Source organism: Macrobrachium rosenbergii, chromosome 13, assembly GCF_040412425.1.
Source record: "Macrobrachium rosenbergii isolate ZJJX-2024 chromosome 13, ASM4041242v1, whole genome shotgun sequence".
Classification (NCBI taxonomy): Eukaryota; Metazoa; Arthropoda; class Malacostraca; order Decapoda; family Palaemonidae; genus Macrobrachium; species Macrobrachium rosenbergii.
In genome coordinates, this window is record NC_089753.1 from 5866047 (window position 1) to 5889955 (window position 23909).

Here is a 23909-nt window from a genome sequence, read left to right on the forward strand (position 1 = left end):
CCACATACGAGAATCACAAACTCCCAGTGTATGTGTCTCTGTACTTGGACAGTCAAACAACAGCAAGAGATGCCTTCCTACAAGACTGGAACAAATGGAGGAAAATATACTTTTTTCCTCCATTGTCCCAGATTTTGAAGGTTTTGATAAAGTTTCTAACTTTCAAAAGGAACAGTTTACTTATTACTGTAGCCCAAATTGGCCAAACAGGCATTGGTTCCTATTACTCCAACAGGCAAAGAGATCAATTCCACTACTGTCTGCTGTTCTATCCCAGAGAGTAGGAGGGAAAGTTGTCTGCGCACCCTCCTTTCTGAGCCAAGACCTTCACGTGTGGATTTTTTAAATAGTGTCTACCATGAAAATTACTAGCCCAACACTGCTAGGTGCCTAGTGCAAAAACTACGGACATCATCTATCCGACAATACCAGTCCACATGGGAGACATGGTTAGATTATATCCTTACTGAAAGCCCTCTTGAGATTTCTAAGAAAACACTACATTTTTTTATATACCTTTTAGGAGACAAACGCCTTGCGGTTACAACAATCGTGGCATACAAGGCAGCATTAACGGAACCCCTGCTTTATGGATTCGGGACTGACTTGTATAGAAATTGTCACTTCCCTTCTCTTGTTTTTTGCACTACAAAGACCTGCTCCCAAAAGGCCTCCAATTACTTGGTCCTTGAATAAGGTGCTTAGACACTTCTGTCAACCCCTCAATTTAGCGGACCGAATACAACCACAACTCACATGTTGCAAAAGGCGATTTTCTTGACTGCTTAGCATCAGGAGCTTGTATTAGTGAATTGGGCTCTCTTAGACGGGCAATACATCATGCAAGCAGCTGACCATCAGTTATTATTGTCCCCTGGCCCATCATTTTTGGTCAAGAATGAGAATCCTTTAAGAAGGAAACCTATTTTGATATGAAAACTCAATTTAGCAGACAACACATAATGCCCAGTTCAAGTACTTAAAAGTTTACCTAGAGGTCATGGCAAACATCCCAGAGGGTACTATTTTTCTAAACCCTAGCACAAACATACCACTTTCTCTACAAGGGCCGAGAATAATTTTAGTGTCCCTCATTAAAAAGGCAAATCCACACGCCTTTCCTAGGTCACATGATATTAGTAAAGTAAGTACATTGTTGGCCTTCTTCAGAAATGTCTCTTTCGAAGAAGCCTCCAAATATACAAGGTGATCATCCAAGATAGTATTAAAAACATTAGTGCCACATGCTCGAACAAATTCGACTATACTGTGTATCAGTAGGGGTATAGTTAGTCCTGATCCCATAGGCGCCACAACGGAAAACCAGGGGTCTTCCCAACGGGGGGAGTATGCTAACTATTGCTGGGGGAAGGTGTGACTATACTGCAACCAGACCCAACATGCTTAGGTAAGTCAGTGTAGAACTTCACCCTAAAACATAAGTTCGTGTTTAGTTTCTCGTTCTTTGGTACCAAAACCTGCGGGTATTTGGAATAAAGAATGGGGCTGGAAACTTGTGGCTTGACCTGGGACCAGAAATGTTTTTTCTTTGGGTTGTTGGGATTTAAAAAATTTGACAGCTTCAGCCATTCCATAACCTGTTAATTTCTTGAGGACAAATTAAGTGACTAAACTTTCAAAAAGTGACAAATTTTTAATTAATTTGTATTTTTCATAACATACAAACCCTCAGTCTTTACATATGGGTATCCTTCAGCAAAGCTGGAAAGTCTGGCCATTAAACTTTTGCAAGGCGGTTATGGTAACAGTTACCTATGGTAGGGGCGGAAGTACCGCCCACCCAACCGGTATACATTCAATCTCTTCAGTTTACCACTTGGCTCAGATAAAAGAATGAGGGGTGGTAAGAGGTGGGACTTTTATGTAGACCTCAGGTTTGTATGTTAGGAAAAATACAAATTAATTAAAAATTTGTCATTTGTTCCTACCAAATACAAACCCTCAAGTCTTTACATATGCAGACTTACTACTGTATTGGAGGGAGGATTCCAAGTAATTCTCTGAACTGACTGGTAGTTCAACTCACCTGGTATTCTCTTCCTGGTCATGACAGAGCAAAGGAAGGATACCTCTGATCTGTTGAACATCTGTGATGTTCAACTGCCAGACTTCTGGGCACTTTAAATCAAAGGAAAGTATGAAAACCTTGATTCGAAAGATACAGACGAACCCACACTGTCGAAGACTATGTAGCTAAAAATAACCAACTGGCTTGCCATAGTCAGTCCTCTCTCCTTGCTAGAGAGAAGATAGGAAATGCATCTTTTAATCCAAGCAAAACTGGATTATAGATTGGATACTCAGTCATGTAGATCACCTGCATGCACGCCAGTCCAGCTTGTGACGGCTTGTTCACTCTTCCTCTGTCCACTGGAAGAGGAAGGAAAACAGGAGGCAGGTAGGAAGCCAGTCCCGCCCACACCTTCTCCCTGTAGCCGCACACCTTAGGCGAGATGCAACCTGTCCTTAAAGAGCTGGGTAAACTACATGACTTACTGAGCATCCATCAAGGATCCAAGAAAAAGGAGTACAAAGACCTGTGGGCAATAACCCAAGGTAAAAGGATAAGAATGTGAGCTGCACAATTACATTCTATCCTAGTACCAGATCAACAGGTTCCTCCTGAATGCCACGGACTGATGGATGACTGTGGCCCCAGAGATGTTGCCTCTAACGTACTGATGACCACAAAGAAATGGCAAGCCAGGTTTGGAAGGTCATTCCCCTAGGCAGAGAAATGAACCCTTTGACTATGGTCAACACCCCAAGGTAATAGGATATGAGTGTGAATTTCACATATACATTCTAGAATTTCACATATATATTCTATCCCAGTGCTCAAACTACATGCCCTTTTTGAAAGTGACAGAGACATATGGATGACTTTGCCTTCTAGAGATCTTACCCAAAACGTACTGATGTCCAGTAGGAAGTTTCATGGTACGCTCAGTTGATCAGTTCTTTATCTAAAGAAAGGATCCCTCTGCCATCGTTTCTCAAGCAGTTCGAAGCTAACAAACCAGTTGTTAGCTGTGGGTTGCAAGACTAGATAATGGGGGTAACACAGAAGTCATACTGTCTTTGGTGCCACAGGACCATCGAAGGAAAACGACCAGTCTAAATGATCACCTTCGAATATGCAAAATAAGCAGATCAGAACAGAGCCAACAACAAGAAATCAAGAGAAGAAAGAGTATGATAAATCTTCTTTCAAGGTTGAGCAAGAACCAAATGTCAAGATCAACTGACATATCCACCGACTTTATCGAAAAAGTGCCATTTCGCTTTTGATTTCCCTGTTGGCCATCGTACCGAAAGTACGTCTGTCTGAGTACTACCACTGTTGCAGACCTGACATGTTAGGACACTAGGACCTTGGGGGGCATGTTAATATCGTGGTATCGTTACCATACACAGGATTGTAAGCAGCAATTACTGCCTACATCTCCCACTCCTCACAGGAGTAATGTAACAGCACGGGGACCCAGGATAGGGGCTCCATACACCCTTTCTTGATTGGAAATAAGTTTATAGAACTTAGCCTCCAGGTCTGTTGACAGATATATCTGATCAGACAAGAAGCTAAGGTATCTATCAATACGTGTCTGATACCATTCCTTTCTCCTTTAGCTAGAGAGAGGAAGGGTATGCCACTGAAAAACGTGTGTACAAAACAAATGTTATATCAGTTGGAATACTTCAGTCAAGTGTATTATATGGGTCCAACACCATCTGATAGGTCTTATCTTCTTACCTATCTCGGTAGAGAAGAAAGCAACTAGAAAAGAAAGAGATCAGTGTCTCGATCAATACCACTGTCCTTATCAGTAAGATCTCATCGATACCGGAAGTGAAAGTGGTTTAGCATAGCTAAGAACCATCATCCAAAATTCCATGAACATAAAAGTTCTTGTATACACATTATTGGTATTAAAACCAATCTGGTAGTAGAAACTGATAAGGAAAAGTAGGCATGCTCAATCACTTCATATTGCCGGAGTGAAACTCCTGTACCTGTGCATGGGCACAGACTCCAGTGACAGAACCTGTCTGACATACATAACTCATCCTGGAATGTGTCTGATTGACGTCTGTGTTGAGCATGCTACTGCAACCCCATTCATCAGCACTGTATACAGAAAAGATGACAGGATAAACCCTGGGGATGTCCTATGATAAGATGTTCTTTGTAGATTACATGCTAAGTAACCTACTGTCAATTTGTGCACTGTCAAAGGGCTTCGCACCGTAGACAGAGATGTCCTAGTACTGTCAATGGAATGTGCATCGTCAACAGAGGAGACATACAATGAGGAGGAGATCCCCTATGATGACATAAGTTCAGTAAGTCACTCAAAAGCGGAGTTGCCCCATGATGATATGACAACACCCGACTTTATCTTGGCTAAGGAACCACCATGGTGCTGTTCCTGAGCAACATTACGTAAAGCTTAAAGACTGACCCTAATGCTTGTAGGCACAAGAAGAATTAAGATGGGAACTGTATCCAACCTAACCTACCCCAATCCCAAACTCCAGAAGAGGGGAAAATCATCTCCTTTATTAGTCACAAACCCAAAGAACATGCTCCACGATATTGAAGAGTTGGTATGATAGATAGGTTCGAACTAGGTAGGCTAGGCTAAGAACTCAACAATTTGGGCTAGGCTAAGAAAGCCACCAAAGCTAACTGTACTGGATGAGCTACACAATTTGTTGAGCAGCCACCACCAGACTCAAGGAAAAAGTGTCCAAGGACCTGTGGGCAAAGTCCTTCAGGTAGAAGGAAGTGAAAGTGGTCTGGCGAAGCCAAGAACCAGCATTCAAAATCCTATGAACAGACAAGTCTTCTTAAATGGCAGAGAGGAACTTATTCCTCTGATGTCATGTAGGCTAGGCTAAGGACTAAACTACTTAGGCTAGGCCTAGAAAATCCAGAAGTGTCCTCAATCCTTTCTTAAGCTTAAAAGAGCTTCAACACTCCCTGATGAAAAGGCATGGGATTTGGGCGAGGGATCATCCTGCACTGACCAACAGAAAGTTATGGCTTCTTGGTCTTTTTGCCCGTTTATTTGTCTATATGGCTGACTGCACATGCGTAATAATCACTTCTTCTAGTAGGTTTTGACGATGGAAAACTGGGTACAACTTCACTGAAGATAAGGGAAAGTGCCCTCTATCTTTGAGACCATTATACAGTATACTCCATCATGTTATAATGTTTATCATTGCAACGCATAACCTGCCAAAAGACCAACTAAAAGAGAATTCTTTGATATTAGTGTGGTCACCATGGAGCTCTGACAGACCCATGGAAGGAAACTCCTTGAGGACTCAACAGCGACTACTGAAAATAGGTTTTTCCTACGTTGAAACTTTTTTTTTTTTTTTTTTTTTTTGGTATTATACAGTTGTATAAAAAACACTACAGAACATCACAATTCTAAATGCATTACTAGTTGCCTGACATGTCTTGAAACTACGAGTGGACTTTAAATTTCAACATTATTATGAATATGCTTTCAACTATATTCTTCCTCTAACATAAAACATACTCAGATATTAATATGAATACGCTTTCAACTATATTCTTCCTCTAACATAAAACATAGTCGGATGATATATAGCATAACACTCAATTTACTACACCAAACCCATAATGGGTAAACACTGACTTTATGGCACAAAAATAGAGCAGTATTGTCAAGAACCACAAGACTGAATTTAACCATCTTGTCGCATCTTTTGGGTGTCAATTTCAGTGCTGCAAGTTCTTCAGTAGCCCAACTACATTTGCACTGTCATGGAATTTAAACTTAGTCCTAAGCTCAGTTTTCTGTCAGAGAATTACACTGATTGCAAAGCTTCAGGCCGAAGTGAGAAAAGGTTGAAAAAATAAACCTAGTAATTTCAAATACCAAGATCTTAAAAAAAAAGTGACCTTGTAAAATATTCTGCCCTGCACTCATTGTCAAATCAGGTATTTATGATCACTGTATGAAAGCATTCTATATATTTTACAAGAGGAAGATCAGCTTTACCACCTAAAAAGGAAAAAAGAAAAAACTAGGGAAATGGACAGAAATTTTCCAGAACTATGATGGTCTCAGAGAAGCATGTTGATAAGTCCTAGGGGGTACACTAAGTTTGGGTTTTGAAAAATTTACCAGAACTAATTCTAATTAACACTATGGTGGGAGGTGTCAAGTGAAAACTGATTCCAAAAGATTTTCTCACTTTTGTACACCTTAGTAACATACAACTCACTAGTGTTTTTTCCCTTCTTACCAGAACTTTCAGTAGTTGCTCAGAAACTAAGCAAAAGTTGGCAATGAATAAGACCCTTAAAACTAACATCTGGCAATTCTCACAAATTTTAACTTGCAATTATAGAGGTTTACAAACAACTTCATTTTAATGTGAGCACAGTACAACTTTGTGTTAATCAAATATCAGTGAAACACCTCTGGTCCACCTTTGCCTGAGGACTGTCAGTTTCCTTGACATTTGCTATAAAATGACAACACATATGCTTGGTTCTATTAGAAATATCCCTGGGACCCGACGGATATGCTTGAATATACTGGTTCTCCAAGATACAGTAGTGTTGGAATGTGGACTAAGAAAGCTTTGAAGGATCCTTAAAGACAAACTTTCATGGCAATGTGTTCCTTATTTCTTTCATGAAACCACAGTGAGTCCTCAATCATTAGCCTACCAACAAGTAAACTGCTACTTTTCTAAAATGATGCCTACATCATACATAACTATTAATAACTTGAGAAGACAAATCCAACCAAATACTATTAAAATCAAAAGGGTCAAACAATTTCCACTGAAAGCCAATCTGCAATCACTACCACAAGACCATCAAAAAGTCTGACAATGTACATTAAGAACACTTACTATGACTGAAATCAAACCTTTTGTACCATAGCACGTCTTTAATACTTGTTAAATATTAGCTGAAACAACACAGTAACTGAAATACTGATTAAACTTTTAACCACCAATACACAAAATCTGAATCTGACTTGCAGGCTTGAGCCTTAACTTTGTCATAAACAACATATAGCTCAAAGCTGAAAGAAAAAATTGTAACTATACTATGCAACTGACTACAACTGGGCAAATGCAGGTTTGGGACTTTCTAACTGTTTCCACTTCTCAATAAACTACCTTAAAGACAGCTTTTCAACCTCAAAGCTGCTAAGGAAGTAGAGGAAATTCCATTAAGGTCAAATGCACAAAGTAATCCAAATTGAAGATACAATTATATCAGTAAACTGACCAATTCATTAGATGACCATAAAAAGTGAAGAAATTTGACAGGCACACCATAAAAAGCAACAAGAACATACAAGCTTAGTCTCAATGCAACTTCACTGCAAAGCTGTAAATAACCGCTTACAACCTTGCTATCGCATGCCTTCAAATACCAGCATCTAAATAACTGTTGCTATGATATATGAAAACAACAACAATTAGCATAATAAGATGGAAGGAAATATAACTTTATTGAAACCATCACACATTTAAAATCCTGAAATATACGTACGCTAGTTGACATCAATATACATAAGAGGCCACTTTTGACAGATTGCTCAGGTCTTCTTGTTCGTTAGGGGCATTGCTATTCTATATATATTGCAAAACTCACTGAGCTAATTTTCATTTTCGTGTAGTGAAAGAAAATGACCTTAATACTTCCTAAGGTAAGATAATGAACCTCTGAAAGATGTTTATTAAGTATTTTGGGGGTTAACCAGGAAAATGTCTATGGAAGAAGTGGAAGTAAGTACCATTAATGAAACAGAGTATGTGAAAAAAGCAAATGGCAAAATAAAATAAATTACCAAGACCAACAACAATACATAGTATAATACTACAGTACAAGACAAAAGAATGGATGTAATGCAACTTATTGTAGTTGTGGCATGTATGTCATGAAAACTTCCAACTACATGACCAGGGAAGAAAAAGTGATAATAGGAGATCCAGTTGAAAGGTTATGGAAACCTGCACATACTGAAGGTCTGGCTGACCAAAAAATGAATGCCTTGTAATGCATTGGATCTTCACTTGAACTTTCACTTCCAATTGCACAACATCCTCATGGAGACTGTTCCATAGTCCAACGGTGTGAGGAATAAAGGACCTCTGGAAGTGAAAAGTTCAACAGCAAGGCACATTTACTGCATACTGGTGCTGCTGTTCAGCAATCTGGTTGCTCTCGCAGGAAAACAGGGATTACGGATCAATTGAGAATGAGAAAGATCTCTGTTAAAATACAACTTACAGAATATTGACAAACAAATGACCATCGACAGCTAATATTAGGAAACAGAAAACCTAACATCACGAACAACTCTATCTAAGAGATTAATCTCTGGCAGAAGCAGACATCCACACCAAAAACAGTATTCTCATAAAGGAAGAGCAAATGACCTAAAACAAGTTGCACTGATTTTATCAGTTTATATATATATATATATATATATATATATATATATATATATATATATATATATATATATATATATATATATATATATATATATATATATATATATATATATATATATATATATATGAGGCCTTTCGTACAATACCTAACTTTGGTGTAGCATTTGCTGAAACTTTCACTAAATGTTTCTCAAAAGTAAAATGTGAGTCAAAAGTTACACCTAGAATGGCTGAAGCTTCAGACTCATTCAGCAGTTCTATCGACTTGGAGGGTAGGATGGGGTGGAAAATCTGTATGGGACCTACTAATCAACTATGGTTTCGTTTTACTGGAGTTCAGCCTCATACCCCACCAACTATACCATTCACTAATCTGCCCCATGCCCCAATTGAGACTAAGGGCAGCTTCAAAAGTTACAACATCCACAGTGAACCTTGCATTCCCACATCAGAAATGATAGAGGAACCAAACATACAAGAGCACTGTACTAATGATGAAAAATGTCATAAAACCACAAGAAAAAGCATTACATACAGAAAAACTAGTCATGAATGACTGCCATACATAAAAGTAATCACCACCATCACATAATCTACATAACCTTTCATGTTTAACCACAAGGCCAGAACCTTAAATACCCAAAAATATCTGTGATAACATTAGAGCCCATTTAAACTACTGTACATTACAACAAAATTCCATTTTATGATGGCGAGTTAGATTCATTATCTTGACCAACAAAGTACATAAAAATCCCACCAACTAATGTTTAACAACCTGAAAAACACTCAGTTTCATTGGAAGTTTGACATAAAAATACCACAAAATGAGACACCCGATTAATTACCTAATGAAGTTTCTAGGTTTCAGAACTCAGCTTTACATCAAATCAGTGTGGTAATGTTTAGGAAGAGAAACCACCTGATGTTGGCCAAATGCTGTTGGCAAATACACATGCAGAACAAAATAAATGCAGCCACCAAAAGATAGTTCAAAACTGCAAGGTGAAAGGTGAGAATTAGGAGACTCCTCTTCATGGATATATCACAAACCTACCTCTTAAAAATAGGCTGTTATAATAATTTGTTAAATACATAATGGAAGGTAATACTAAATCCTGGAAATGAATAGTTAAGTATATAGCGTAAAGGAACTGGTTGATCCATGAATTTGGGACTTCCTCGTCCCACTGAGCAGTTAAGAAACCTCAGCACCTCCCTATCTTATATGGGTACAGTTCACTTATGCTATTATCTAAATGAAAATGCTATTAAGTTAAAAATTAGAAACCAAGATCAGAAACAGCTGATAACTTGCACCACACCGCAACTGTCAATTTTTCCCCCTGACATTTTGTTACTATCACCAGACAGCAACTGCCAATTTATCCTCTTGACAGTTTGTTACTAAAGGAAAGAAATGAACTTTCAAGGTTATGTATGTACCTGCTGATATGATCATGGCTTTCTACAAAGTCAGTTATAGTCAGTGAACAGGTGTACACTAGACCTCTAAAATCCACAGAAACTGGTTTATACTGGTAACTGTTACAATGCATAACTTAAGAGCATGACTTCTACAGAAATGATTACACAAGTTATAATCTTATTCGTCTCACTAGTTGCACAATTACATCTTTCTCAGTACAGTACCATGAGCCTATGACAAATGACTGTGCTACTTTATTTGCATAAATCTAATCTCCAGACAGTGAACTTGCAATTGCTGATTGTGCTCTGCGATTAATCTCCAGACAGTGAACTTGCAATTGCTGATTGTGCTCTGCGATTAATCTCCAGACAGTGAACTTGCAATTGCTGATTGTGCTCTGCGATTGAAGTACATTATGGGGAACGACAAATGACTCTAACAAACCTAAAAGTATCTTTAATTGTTAATAGGTTTGAGAAATTGGATCCCAACTATACTGATTTTTTCTATGATTTTTCTTTATCTACATGAAGCTTATAAATTTTTGGTACCACTTTGGATTCCCAATTCATTTTTGAAACATAAATAGTCCATCTCTTCCTCAACCTTTGAAAAAATTGGTATAGATTACTGAAAGCCTTTAAAGATCTTTGGAGTCATGTTTATCCTGAGGAAACACATGCTAAAAACATTTGTGCAAGTGTAATAATTCAATGAATGGTTCCTGTCAAGAGAGAATTCAAATCACCAACAGTAAAATGCCCAGGCACTTGAACTGGCACATTAAAACAATACACTCTCAATGTGAATAGAGTATATAAACAATGACTAACACTAAAGCCTATACGAAGACCTATATTCCATTTTCAACACTGGACACAAACCCGCAGGTCTGAAATTCAACACCTCGACAATTTCAACGTACTATAGAAAGGGAAAAAAATGCATTCTGCTTAATAATCACTTTCACTCGTGTTTCTGCAGAATTCTGAAACGTAAAATAAACTAAAAGAAATATTTGAACAATGAAGTACATTACACATACAAATGTTTACAGTACCTATATATGCTGACAATAACATTAACCTGACTGCATGGTTGCAGGTCCTTTACCTGGATAAAGAACTAGAGTTTGTAATCAAGGGCAAGAAAAACTTTCATATGCAAAAACACCTGCTGGTGAAATTAAAACTATCAAATACCGAGTCTGAGCTTGATTTTTGGAAACAGTAGCAAATCCTCAAGAAAACTTTTAAAATGCAGGCTGAACAAAAACAACCATTTACTTTACTTGTAGAACAACAACAATTGTGACTCCTACAAATGCCCAAAGAAGAGAGCTCTTGAAAAAAGATCAAATTCTATGTTTCGAAGTCAGGTGAAAGAGGTAACACATGTACCAACTAAAATTTCCACTAAACAACTATACACCATGACCCTCAACAGACTAACCCTAAACAACTAACTTAACCCTGCTGTGCATTAGCTCTACTTTTGGCGGACATCGTCTGCTTCACTAACTTCCTATAACTAAATGAACATAATCTACATCACAGCCAATTTTACATTTCATCAAGAATGCCTATGGTGAAAATTATTCAATATTTTCGGTATACTAATCAAGAGGAACAGTGAGACATCCTAATACTGCACTGCCTACTTGAGCTTCATATTTGGCATCAAACAGAAGGGCCAGTGAAATATTAGAGCTTCATATTTGGCAATGAACAGAAAGCCCAGTGAAATATTAGAATGGAGGCTTACTGTATAAAATCAGCAAACTTACAAAAAACACAACTGACAATCCATATTTAAAATATTAAAATACAATAAACAACAATCATGTGATCACAGTAAAATATACACTTGACAACAAGATGCTTAATATTATATATAGTTTATATACGGTATGTTAATAGATAACTTCAACCAACCCAAAAGCACAGTACTTGACATAACCCACCTTCTTCCCAATTATTTGAACAAACCAGACAGACAGACATACCCGTAGTCACACCCAAATGTATCTAACCAATGCATACAAAGTGGCATTAAGTTTTTACCATGGGAGTGCAGACAAGATGGTGTCTATAAGCAACCCCTCCACTAAAATGCAGCTCATAGATTGACAGCCTAATATGGTACCTATGAAATGCATGTCATGAAACCCTTTTAAATAGCCTAACACACAAGATATATTATAAAGCACAAATACTATGTCAAAATAGCTCAGTGAGCTCACACGTAACATCAGTGTTATGGATCGCATCACACAAAACATCACACACAAACAAGAATGTACACGTATTGTCAACCCATCCAACCAACGTTGAACTGTCGGGGAGAGAGGAACATAAACATCACAAACATTGCACAAATGAGTATTAATAACATATATTACAGCAAATTAATCACTACCAGATCCTGAAAGATAATTTAATACACATACTGAACACGTGTGATGAATGACACTAACCTATCCAGACACATCAAAGACCTATAATGACATACGATGTTCATGAAATCACCCAATCTACGAAAAAAAAAAAAAAAAAGCGAAAGGGAGGCTGGGCTAACTATAATAAACAAATCACAAGATACGAACAGGATAATCCCCACTAAATGCTCGTAAGATGAGAATAAATCGGCATCACCCACAACCACCAGCATCTGAACTACACAGAGGCTTAGGCACAGCTTAGACCAATGCTCTAGATAGCTTCTGCCTACCAAGGCCATATTCATTAAGGCTCAAGTTACACCTAGCCTAACCTACCAGATTGGGAGGGCCAGGGTATATAAGACAGCAGAGTATCACAGAAGTACCCTAGGTCTTGACAGAACAGTGACTAGACTACAATAAACAATCATGAAAAAAAATGACACTGCATAATGACTGGGGCTGGGCTAGGCCAGGTCAACAGAAGCCAGCCTACACCATCCCGGGCCCTGTCAATGTTTGGGCTTCTATAACAAATCTCGTTTTGCAGACAAGAACATACGCCCTTAACGAAGCGGGAGTTGGCTTGTCTAGGCCTACAAACTACACCTCTATCACCACACGCGAGAAAACAAAGCACAAAAATATCGAATTGCGAAAAATATGGGGGAGGGGGGTGAAAGATGCCGGATGAGTAACTGCCGATAACGCCCGGATGTAGTTGAAATAAGGACAGAATCTTATCAGTCTGGAAGGATATACGTATCAACGATGCCACTGCTGGGCCTATGGAGGCCCGTCTTGTCACATACACTCGAAAATACACAGCCACTCCCACATAATGCAGTCAACAATTCATCAGCCGATGATGATGATGATGATTTTGTGGTTCTGACGGTTCGAGGTTTTGATGCTCTTAATATCTTACTTCACACACTCCTGAGATCCAATTTTATCCAATTCTTGTCCCGTGAGGGGTGAGGGGGCCCCTTTGGCTCGACGGGAAGTGGGGAAAAAAGGGGCCACTTTAATTACACCACAACTTGACAGGACTTCGGGAATATAAACATGGCCGCTGTTCCACTCCTATATAGGTGTGTGTCGTTGTGGCAGCTCCTCTTTCCTCTCTCTCTCTCTCTCTTTCTCTCTCACCCCCTTTCCACACACAAACACACACACATACACACAACACAAAAGCTTTCGCCGCGTCGCAGGAGCAGGACAAGAAGGATAAGGGGAAAAACTCCCGAACCAAAAGGGTCTCGACGATGTGGGGTGTTTTTCCCAAGACCGAAAATGTCCTGACGCCCTTAGCCTATGTTTTGCTTTTCAATTTTTTTCTCACACAAGCAGATATCCCCGCGGGGAAGCACACTGAGCTCAGCGTTATGGAATGATGATGATGATGAACTGGCCAAGGAGAAAGAGGGGCGTCCTACCTACTCTAATACGGCCCCCGAAAACGAATTCTTTTTTCCCAAAAAGCCGAAACGGACACAACACGCACTATCAAAACATCAACTCAAACCACCACTCCTATGTTTTCGATCGATTTTCTTCACAGGGAAGACTTCTCTCTCTCTCTCTCTCACTCCACCACCACCACCACCACTGCCTCTTCTCTCCTTTCTCTCTTTCTCTTGCCTTCTCCTTCTCTCTTCCTCTTCTCCTTCTTCTTAGCCTTCTTTCCTCCTTGTCTGCCTCTTCCCTCTCTCCTCTTTTCTCTTTCCCTCTATACTTCGGTCTCCCTTACAGAAGAAGAGAAGGTTTTTGAAAGTCCTCCTCCACTTCTCTTTCTCTCTCTCCCTCTCTTTCTCACTCACTCTCTCACTTGTGAGAAAAGCCATCATGTTTTTCCCCCACATTACTTACGCTAAGGAAAGTCGACACGGCGCTGCAACACTAGTCAGGGACACATAAATCCAGCGTTTCCGGGAGCTCCGCCGTGCAATTGGAGAGAGAATTTTGCGAAAATATATCGTCTCTTTTTCTAATTATGAATTGGCCAAAGGTGGGTGTGGGTACTGCCCGTGCTCACAGTCAAGGAGTCCCCGTGCCTTAATGATGACGTCACACACACTCGGACACCATCGGCCCCACGCTCGGCGATGCTCGGCTCCTCCTGTTCAATGAGGAGTCAAAATGTGGAAACACTCTCCGTATTTTCACTCTATAACATTTCCGTAGCCTTCAATAAGCTCACAGTAGTTACAGTTATTTCAGAAAATATTGTCCACACAAAACCAATTTCATAGACGAGGCCAACTCCTATTTCGACTTTAAACAGTAGCGTGCAGAATCTTCCTCCGTATGTGTTTCAGTGTCTTGCCACCATCCCGCTACACAAAACTTTCGTCTGCTGCTGCAATACCACACCCTTCCATTGAAGAAAATGGTTAACGCTAAAGCGATGATAGAAAACGGTCAATTAATTTCCCATTGTTTATTGTAAGACACACATATAGATATGGCAATTTTATTGCTCTAATCTACCAAAGTTAAATTATGATATGAAAAAAATATCCTAAATTGGAAACTCAGTTCAAGTTGCCATAACTAACATGTAGCTGTCAACCAGTAATAACTACCGGTACAGGTGTTTACTAAGTCCGGGTTAACACATAAACATCTACTTTTGCTAGAAATGGATGTGTTGTGTCTACACGAGGCTATGGTGTGTCTATTAATTTCAATATATATGAAAAATTTAATAATAATGATGCTCTAAATGGCCAAACATGATTTCTGAGAGTATGTTAATAAACACGTTTCTATTTTCAAAGGCCCACTAAAGTATAACACAACCAGGTTAATCAAACTTAAAAATCCTTCAAGTAAACTGACCAGAGAAACAATGTATGTGAATAAAAAAAAAAATTTTTGGAATGAATAACATATATTTCTAGGTGTATTGTTAAGTAAAACCAAAGAAAGCGGAAGATTAAATTTAACGACTATAATCCAAAAATGTGTAACGTTAAAGACATGTTTATCTTAAGAAATATCTTGAGTTACCAAATGACAAGAGTGAGCCAGATTATTCGATTTCTAATCAACAAACAATATAGTACAACCCCAAATCAATTGGGATTTATTTCTGTAAACTGTGACAGCATTGCTCAAATCCCCATACGGAAGAGAAAAGCACGGACATTTGCGCTATACAATTTTAGGTTTCTTTCCACAAAGATAGCATTATGTCTTCGTAACATTAGTGTAATGAAATTAAAGTCATCCTGTGCGTGACTATCTCTCTCTCTCTCTCTCTCTCTCTCTCTCTCTCTCTCTCTCTCTCTCTCTCTCTGTCTTGGTATCTTCCTATTACTTAATGTGTGGCCCTGAGTAAATTGTCAACCACACACGTAGTCTAGTTTGACAAATCATGCTGTCCAGAAGTATATAATCCATCGACAGAAACTTCGTAACAAAAATAAATAAATAAATCAATAAATGAAGAATAAAACTTCTCATAAAACATCTGGTAATAAGAACTAAGCATAAATATATTAACACATACAGACCATATATATATATATATATATATATATATATATATATATATATATATATATATATATATATATATATATATATATATATATCATAGGCAGTTCCGAAACTCTAGTAAATCTTTTCAGCGAGGATAATTATCGTTACACTTAGGGAGCAAGTGAAGCATTGCGGCTGCAGTGAACTGCAGTGTACGATATGATGAGCTAAAGTACTTTATGAAAATTACAAAAGACAAACTTTTTTTCACATCTTTTACGTTCACGTCTGCCAATGTTGGCATAAGGCCAGCTCAGTTAACAAGTCCACGTGCTAGTACGGTGAAACTGAGGGTTCAAATGCTATAGATTCTTATAACATGAACAATGTTAAGTTCATTGTCGCTGGAAAAGGTAATCTTGCTGTTGGAGGAAAATGCAACCTAACTAGTAATAACAACTTAACCATGCTGTTGCAGGAAAATGTAACTGTATTGTTGATGGAAAATGTAGTCCTACCATTAGAGGGAAATGCAATCTTAGTGATATGGGAAAATGTAATCTTGTTAAAGAAAGTGCATTCTTATTGTTGGGGAAATGTATTAATGTTAGAAGAAAAATGCCCTTTTACTGCATGAGAAAAAGTTATTTTAGTAATACAAGAAAATTATTCTTGATGTTGGAATAAATGTAGTCGTACTGTTGAATGAAAATGTAATTAGCATTTTAGAGTATAATTTCGTCTTACTGTTAAGGGGGAAACATATTTTGGTTACTGGTGAAAAATGAAATCTTATTCTCATTCGGAAGGGTAGAGTTTCATTTACCTGCCACGGGCATATCCATTCAGACAAGGCAAGTTGTGCACTGCAACAACCCCAGTTTGCTGAGAGGTGTGCTGACATGCACAGGCAGATGGACTTCCTTCGGTTAACTCCCATTTCAGGCGCCAAAAACCAGGTGTTACTAGGCAACTACATTCAAACATATAACAAAAAGCAATGTGTATCCACAAGTTTCTTCACAGAATAACAACCACAATCTGCAGGTAAAAGGTAAGTATGCATAATGGAAGCATCTACTGTAGTCCGAGCTCTAGTACGTAGCGTCTCTCGGGCCAGGACTTGCCGTTTAGACACTTTAGTGTTGCCATCATGGTAGAGGGTATGGGTACGGAGTTCTCGTATCATATCATTAAAACAATCTCAACCTAATTTACAACCATGTCGTTGGGTGCATGTTACACATCCACACGTTTCCTCTGCATGTAATTTCTTTCTTTGCCATTAAGACCCTCAAATTGTGTTTGTTTTCTGCTGCATACAATGGCATCTTTTAAATGCATTTTCCTTTCATGTTGTTTGTGTATGCCTGTTTGTTATTGAACATCTTTTAACTCAATTGCTTATTTCTCCTCTCCATTCTGAGGGGTTTGTTTTGTAAGCTATTAATTTTCAGGCTTATTTCAGATGACTGCTTGCTCAGTAATAATAATAATAATAATAATAATAATAATAATAATAATAATAATAATAATAATAATAATAATGTATTCCTAAATGTATTCAAACGTGCAAAGATATGCCAAAAAAACAAAAATATTTCTATATGATTTTACCTTTCCATAAGATTGTACGACACTCCATCGACATAGAAAATTTGTTATTAGTATCATTATTACTCAAACAAAATTTCCTCAAAATGTCCTTACCAGTGTGTCTTTCAGACTGTGTGCAGGTGTAGGTGTCATTTTTTCTTGTTCTGAAGGCAATCAGAGTAACACATTTTTTCTTTGGTTTTAGTTTCCAGATGATAAAATTCCATTTTACTCCTCTTTTAGAAGAGTGAGTTACCTATGCTGCCATCTACGGAACCTTTAATCAAAACACGTATGGCAATGGTCGGAGGCTTGTGATAGTCTTGTGCTGGTGCATCGCTTTAAAACCAGGTTCATAAGGCTGCTCAAAGGACGAGAATCTGATTTGATGCTGAATTGGTGTCTTTAATTGCCTTTTAATAACGTCCCCCACGGCCACACCACCTTCAACCCCGCCCCCCACTTCCCCCGGTAAAAATGGACATAATGATAAACCACAAACAGCATGAAGGTGGCAAATCTGGCACGATTACCACGGAGCATTAATATTTTCACCTTAAAAATGAGCAGGCAAAATCAGTGATTGGGATTTCGAGGAAGTCCCACTTATGAATATATTTGCAGCCTGCGATGATCTACACTTGCGGACATTTCCCAAGTATTTCACAAGGATAGATTTCACAAGAATCTATTTTCCAACAGACATCGTTCAGAGAGGATCAAAGCATGCATGGCCATCCAGCACTTCCTTGGACATTCCTCTCAACTGATCACCCAGCGCGAATAAAAGTCTTATTCCTAGATGTCAGATCAGAGTAATTCATTAATGACAACAGGTAACGACCCTGAGTTGCTGGACCACTAGAAGAGGCCTCAGCGACATCTTGAGGACAAACGTTCAGTTGAACTTTCCCAGGAATCCGGGCGAAGACATGATCCACACCTTTTCGGGAGCAGTACTGAATGGTCGATGTCATAAATATCATGGAAAGTTGCAATCACCTCCACTCATTATTCTTCTGATGAGCAACCTCAAAGATGAAGACCATTGCTCTTATTATGCCTTTCACCGCAACCAACACTAATCCACCAATGACCTGATTCAGTTTCTTATGGACTTTCTTTATCGTGTTTTGTCTTCGAAGTGCATCAGATGTGAAAACTTGGTGGATAGCTCTAGGAATTCTCTCTCTTGTGATCTGGGTACCGCAAGCTATCAGCACCGACTATGTAGCAACATGAGTTTATTGCGTATATTGTAACCGAAGTGGCAAACTGTTTCGACAGTACTAGAGCAATGGTAAGTTCCATCCGAGTGATTCAGACATCACATAGCCCTTACTCAAAGCATATTTTAATGAGCTTGGTTTACAGAGATATCACTATTGTTATTTACTACGAAATGGAGAGGTCAACAAGTTATTTCCGGATCTTTCCTAGAGAGTGACCCTCAAGGGTTTTAACCCTGTATGTAACCATCATTGCGGCGTGTTTAGTACAAGCCGTTGCGGATGACCGTAAAAACATAAACAAAAGACTGTAAATATCATAAAGTTAATGAACCTCAAGAAATATTAGTCCTGGATAACGACCCCCGAAAACCTTTTGGGGGTCACTATCTAGGAAAGATCCCACTCCCGAAACCTCTTGACCTTATGTCAATCATTGTTACAAGAGGAGCTATCTGACTTAATCTCCCAAGAAATTTCTTAATTGATAAGTGAAACTCTCACCATAATAAGATTTCTGAAGTCAACTTTTCTCTCCCTGAATCTCTGCTTTGGCGCTACTCAAATGAAACGAGGACAGTGGACCTCGCACACTCAAGAGGAATCCAAGAAACTAAACCGGTCCATTCTATTTTCGTTAGCCATCATTAATTACCGGATCCACTAGGACTCATTGATCATGTGTAATCCCTGTTTTTCCTCACATGTGTAGTTCGACTGTATTATAGTAAGATACTAAATAAGACTTTAATCCACACTCATTCCAGTACACAGGATACATAATTTCCATGGCCTCTTTCCCGATTACAGGGATAAAAAAAAAAAGTTCCTAATAAAGAAAAGAGTCCGTAGTAACATGGCCAACAAATGTCACTTCGTTCTCTAAGTTTAAAACTCTCAGCCTGAACCCATGAATAAATGTTGTTATTGGTCTAATGCTTGACACCATGATATGAGACAAGAACTGTTAAGTCACTGTTAGATATACTTTTCTCATGGACTGGAGCAATCCCATTTCTATCATGCTCACTGGATATTAAGAAGGACATTTATCACGAAGAAGTTATTGGTCTTTATGAAGATATAAAGAAGGATTACACTTTATGAAGATATATATATACATATATATATATACATATATATTTATATATATACCTACTTATACATATGTCCAATGCAGCACGAAGGAAAGCGTACTTGAGAATCACTAAATCCACGTCAGAAGGTGAGTGAAACCCGGCACTTTGAACAAGTACTTTCGTAGTTTATTCTACATTTTCAAGTTCACACTGAATACAAAAGAAGTTGACTGAGATTTATATACAAAAGCAGAAGGGTCAGGGGTGGGGTTACAGTTTGTTAATCTGGGCAGCATGTTCTTTAAACAAAAAAGACAGGGACAAAGGATCAAGGGATAATCCAGGGTGGAGATTAACATTCCGATAATCTACAAGGTCAAAGAAATCTGCTATAGAGACTGTGTTCACTGAAGTTACTTCCACCAGGAATGTTAATCTCCACCCTGGATTATCCCTTGATCCTTTATCCCTGTCTTTTTTGTTTAAAGAACATGCTGCCCAGATTAACAAACTGTAACCCCACCCCCGACCCTTCTGCTTTTGTATATAAATCTCAGTCAACTTCTTTTGTATTCAGTGTGAACTTGAAAATGTAGAATAAACTACGAAAGTACTTGTTCAAAGTGCCGGATTTCACTCACCTTTGACGTGGATTTAGTGACACACACACACACACACACACACACACACATATATATATATATATATATATATATATATATATATATATGTGTGTGTGTGTGTGTGTGTATGTGTGTGTGTGTGTGTGTGTGTGTGTGTAACCCATTCAGGCTCCTAATCACTCAGCCTCTTCGGAAAACAATGAACTGCATTAGGTCAGCTGCGATTATATTTGCATTCTTTATACTTTGACGCTGGTACCATATTTGCTTTAGGACTGACTATACATATGTCCTATTTTGGAGGGTTCTTTTTGATGTACTGTACTTAAGGCCTAGATTACATTTTTGGTTCGCAATGTTTAGCCTGGTGACTTAATAATTCCAAAAAGTTTCCCTGTTTGTCACTTGTATCTTTTCTGTCTTTTTCTTGTTCCTCAAGACTTAAGTATGTGCATATCCTATATTCTGGCTTGATGCTATAGATGGCAAGATGCGCGTAGTTGGCCACTCACTCAAGCTTAATCTCAGCGATCGTTGTTTTGGTGCCATCATCAAAATGTCTCTCAGTCTCCGACAGCCTTTTTGTCAGTAGGGTGGGTTGGCATCAAAGGCTAAAGCTTTGGAATTTTTCGTACTGTTTTTCATGACAGCAATCATCATTAATAACCCATTTTTTATGATTTGCCGAAAAGTGCCAAGTTTAATTCCAGTTTTTCTCTCTCAGCCCGGGTCTTAGTTGGATAATGTCACCATGAATCTCCTGGGCTTTTAATCTCACTTAAGGTTGCTCCTTCTGCTAGGTGAACCATTGTTGCTAAACTAATTGCTCAGTTTATTTACAGTTCATTGCAAAATTGCATCTCCATGACAATGAATCAATTAAAGCCAGTTCAGTGGTAACTAAGCTTTAACTTTTGAGGATCAGGATTCGTTAGGGAGCATCAAGGGCAAGAAATTCTTAATGACCTGGTATAGGAATACAGAATAGAAAGAGGGATTTTTGCAACATGTAGCTTGGGACAAATCAAGTTAGCAAGTGATAACTTTAACATTATAAAAGACCTAATTATTTAGGCAAACTCCCCTCTAAGAAGTTAGTTAGGATGTAAAGCTTCCTCATCAGCGATGGAAGTCAGGAATCCAGTTCTTTCATCTAACCAAGACGGTGCCGCAGGCAGAGTTTGGTACCACATCCTACACAAGAACCTGTCCACCTGGCTTGAATTTCCATAAAAGAAAAAAAAAAAAATAGATGAATTCAGTCCTGAAGGGCAAACCAGTTACTTTACCAGCAATCAACTTCGAAGTCAGTGAAGGAAAGGCTTGGTACAACATGTCAGTGCATTTTGTACCTTTAATGATCGCGTCAATGATTCGGTGGCCTTGCAAAGATAAACAATTTTTCATAGCAAGGAATAATGGTTTCTTCTTTATGCCTAGGAGACTTAAAAGACTGAACTATCCTTAAGGGAAAGTCATTACCTTAAGAACCACTGAAGATAATCATGAATTTTCTCTCCTGCCCATTATGCTACGAACAACTGTCTCCAAGGCAGTAACTGCCATTTCTTTACAGATTTCTTTATCTCTATATTCAAGAACAAAAAGTTTTCTTATATAGGTCAAATCAAATACATAACAACTCTCAAGCAGCCACTCCTCTTAGACTCCGATGACAACCCAGAAAAAGTTGTTCTTCATGAAATGCAGATATGATTACACAGTGATTCTTGAAATTTCGACTTTGAAGATTTCCATAAAATCATTTGCTTTTCTTTCCCTCTTCGAAGCACTAGTCATGTATCCCATAACAAGAAGTCTTCGTTTCAGCGAATCATCTTGAACTTTCTAACATACAGAGAATTAAATCCCAGAAATATGTTGTCAGGCATTAATTATTAGTCCTCAAGTAAGATGTTAGGATGCACGGTCCCAATACACTCTGTGTGACAGTCATATGCAGCTCAGATCAAATCTGAACATACATAACTGTCAATTCCTGTCACGTAGTGACATGTAGCAAAACAAGGTAACTCTCGCCATTAGATGGCATTGCTATTCAGGCTATAAAGCCGATCACTGAGGCCCTTTTACCATTCACTACTTACAACGGTGAAGGAGGCAGTTGGAGTGGTTGGACAACGAGGTAAACAGATCAAGAAAATAAAGAAGATGAAGTACAAACTTTTAAAGGTGAAACTAAGAGAAAGCCCCACACTTTCAGTAATAGGTAATAGTTAGAGAAGAGGATAAAATGTGGATGAAGTTAGGGGCAGAAGGAAGGCTGGAAACACCCTTCAGTAATGCCAACAGTGCATCACGTGAGGTGCATTGTAGGCACTAACCCATACCAGTAAGCTGACGGTCCTGTTTTGTGAAAATGATTACTCTTGCGACCTAATGGCTTTACTGTTAGCCAGTAAGTTATGTTTTGTATTTGTTAAAGATCTAGGATTCCTTTGTGAGAGCAAGCGTTTACTTTGTAAGTAGGGCTTGTGGTGGAACATAGAAAGCACAGAGATAAGAGAAGATACTACCACTTGTTAAGGCAATTTAATGTGTCCGGCAGCTGCTGTAACTGATTGCTGTTAATTTGCTAATTTAATTGCACATAAGGTAAACATTATTCTTGTTTGACAAGGTGTCAGATATGTCACTGATATACTCTATATATATATATATATATATATATATATATATATATATATATATATATATATATATATATATATATATATATATATATGTATTTATATGTATATACTATATATATATATATATATATATATATATATATATATATATATATATATATATATATATATATATATATATATATTGTAATAACTACATGAAGGTTATTCGTAATTTGAATTTATTCTTGACTTTAATGTAGTTTTTTGTTTTGCTTTGCTCAGTCACAAGAAGCTGAATTAGGGTCTTTTTTCCCCCCACCATGGTTTTTTTTTGTGTTTAAGTGTTACCTTGCCCATGAGTGTTGTTTTTTTTATCTTTTCATGTTTTGGTCGTTCGACGGCTTGCTTATCCCGTTCTCACATGCATTGTGGGATTCTTTTAGGCAAGGTCTAGAGAGTGTGCTCGGCTATTTCATACTGGAAGAATAGCTTTTACCTACGGCTTTACGTTGGTGGTATCTTTGGGAGAGTTAGACCACGGCCTTGGAGGATTGTTTTAGGACACCTGGGTGCTTTGCTGTGATCCTTCACCTGCAGAGGATTACCTCTTCTTGATCCTGTGCATTGATTACGCTCCTGTGCCTCCCAGAGTTCTCCACAGCTTTTCCTGCCTTACCTGCGCTACCTGCAGGTGTGATTTTGGGGTTCTGCCCTCGCCACTGCTGCCGTGCTTGCCCTTCAGAGTCGTGACAAGGCTTACTCTGTTTGATACACTAGGGCATATGAATTATTAATTTCTTCTTTGGGATGCCACTGACGCATGTCAGTTTTCACCCTGGCAGTGTGTAGTGTTTCTTCGTGTCTTTTGGACAGCCTTATTGCTGCGTTGCGTCAGTGT

The 23909-nt window shown here is 38.4% G+C and overlaps 1 protein-coding gene across 8 annotated transcripts in view; it reads right to left on the minus strand.

Annotated features, from left to right (window-relative positions):
• The window catches only part of Gbeta13F (guanine nucleotide-binding protein subunit beta-1), a 117171-nt gene extending 102408 nt beyond the window's left edge, over positions 1-14763 (minus strand). Inside the window, exon 1 of one of the 8 annotated variants that reach the window (XM_067114116.1) lies at positions 14232-14763. The gene's annotated coding sequence lies outside the window, so the exon portion shown is untranslated. Of the gene's footprint in view, positions 1-9335; positions 9486-13171; positions 14210-14231 lie in introns of those variants that run through there. The other 7 variants (XM_067114118.1, XM_067114121.1, XM_067114119.1 and 4 more) reach the window with 7 other exon arrangements.
• Between the last annotated feature and the right edge of the window lie 9146 nt (positions 14764-23909).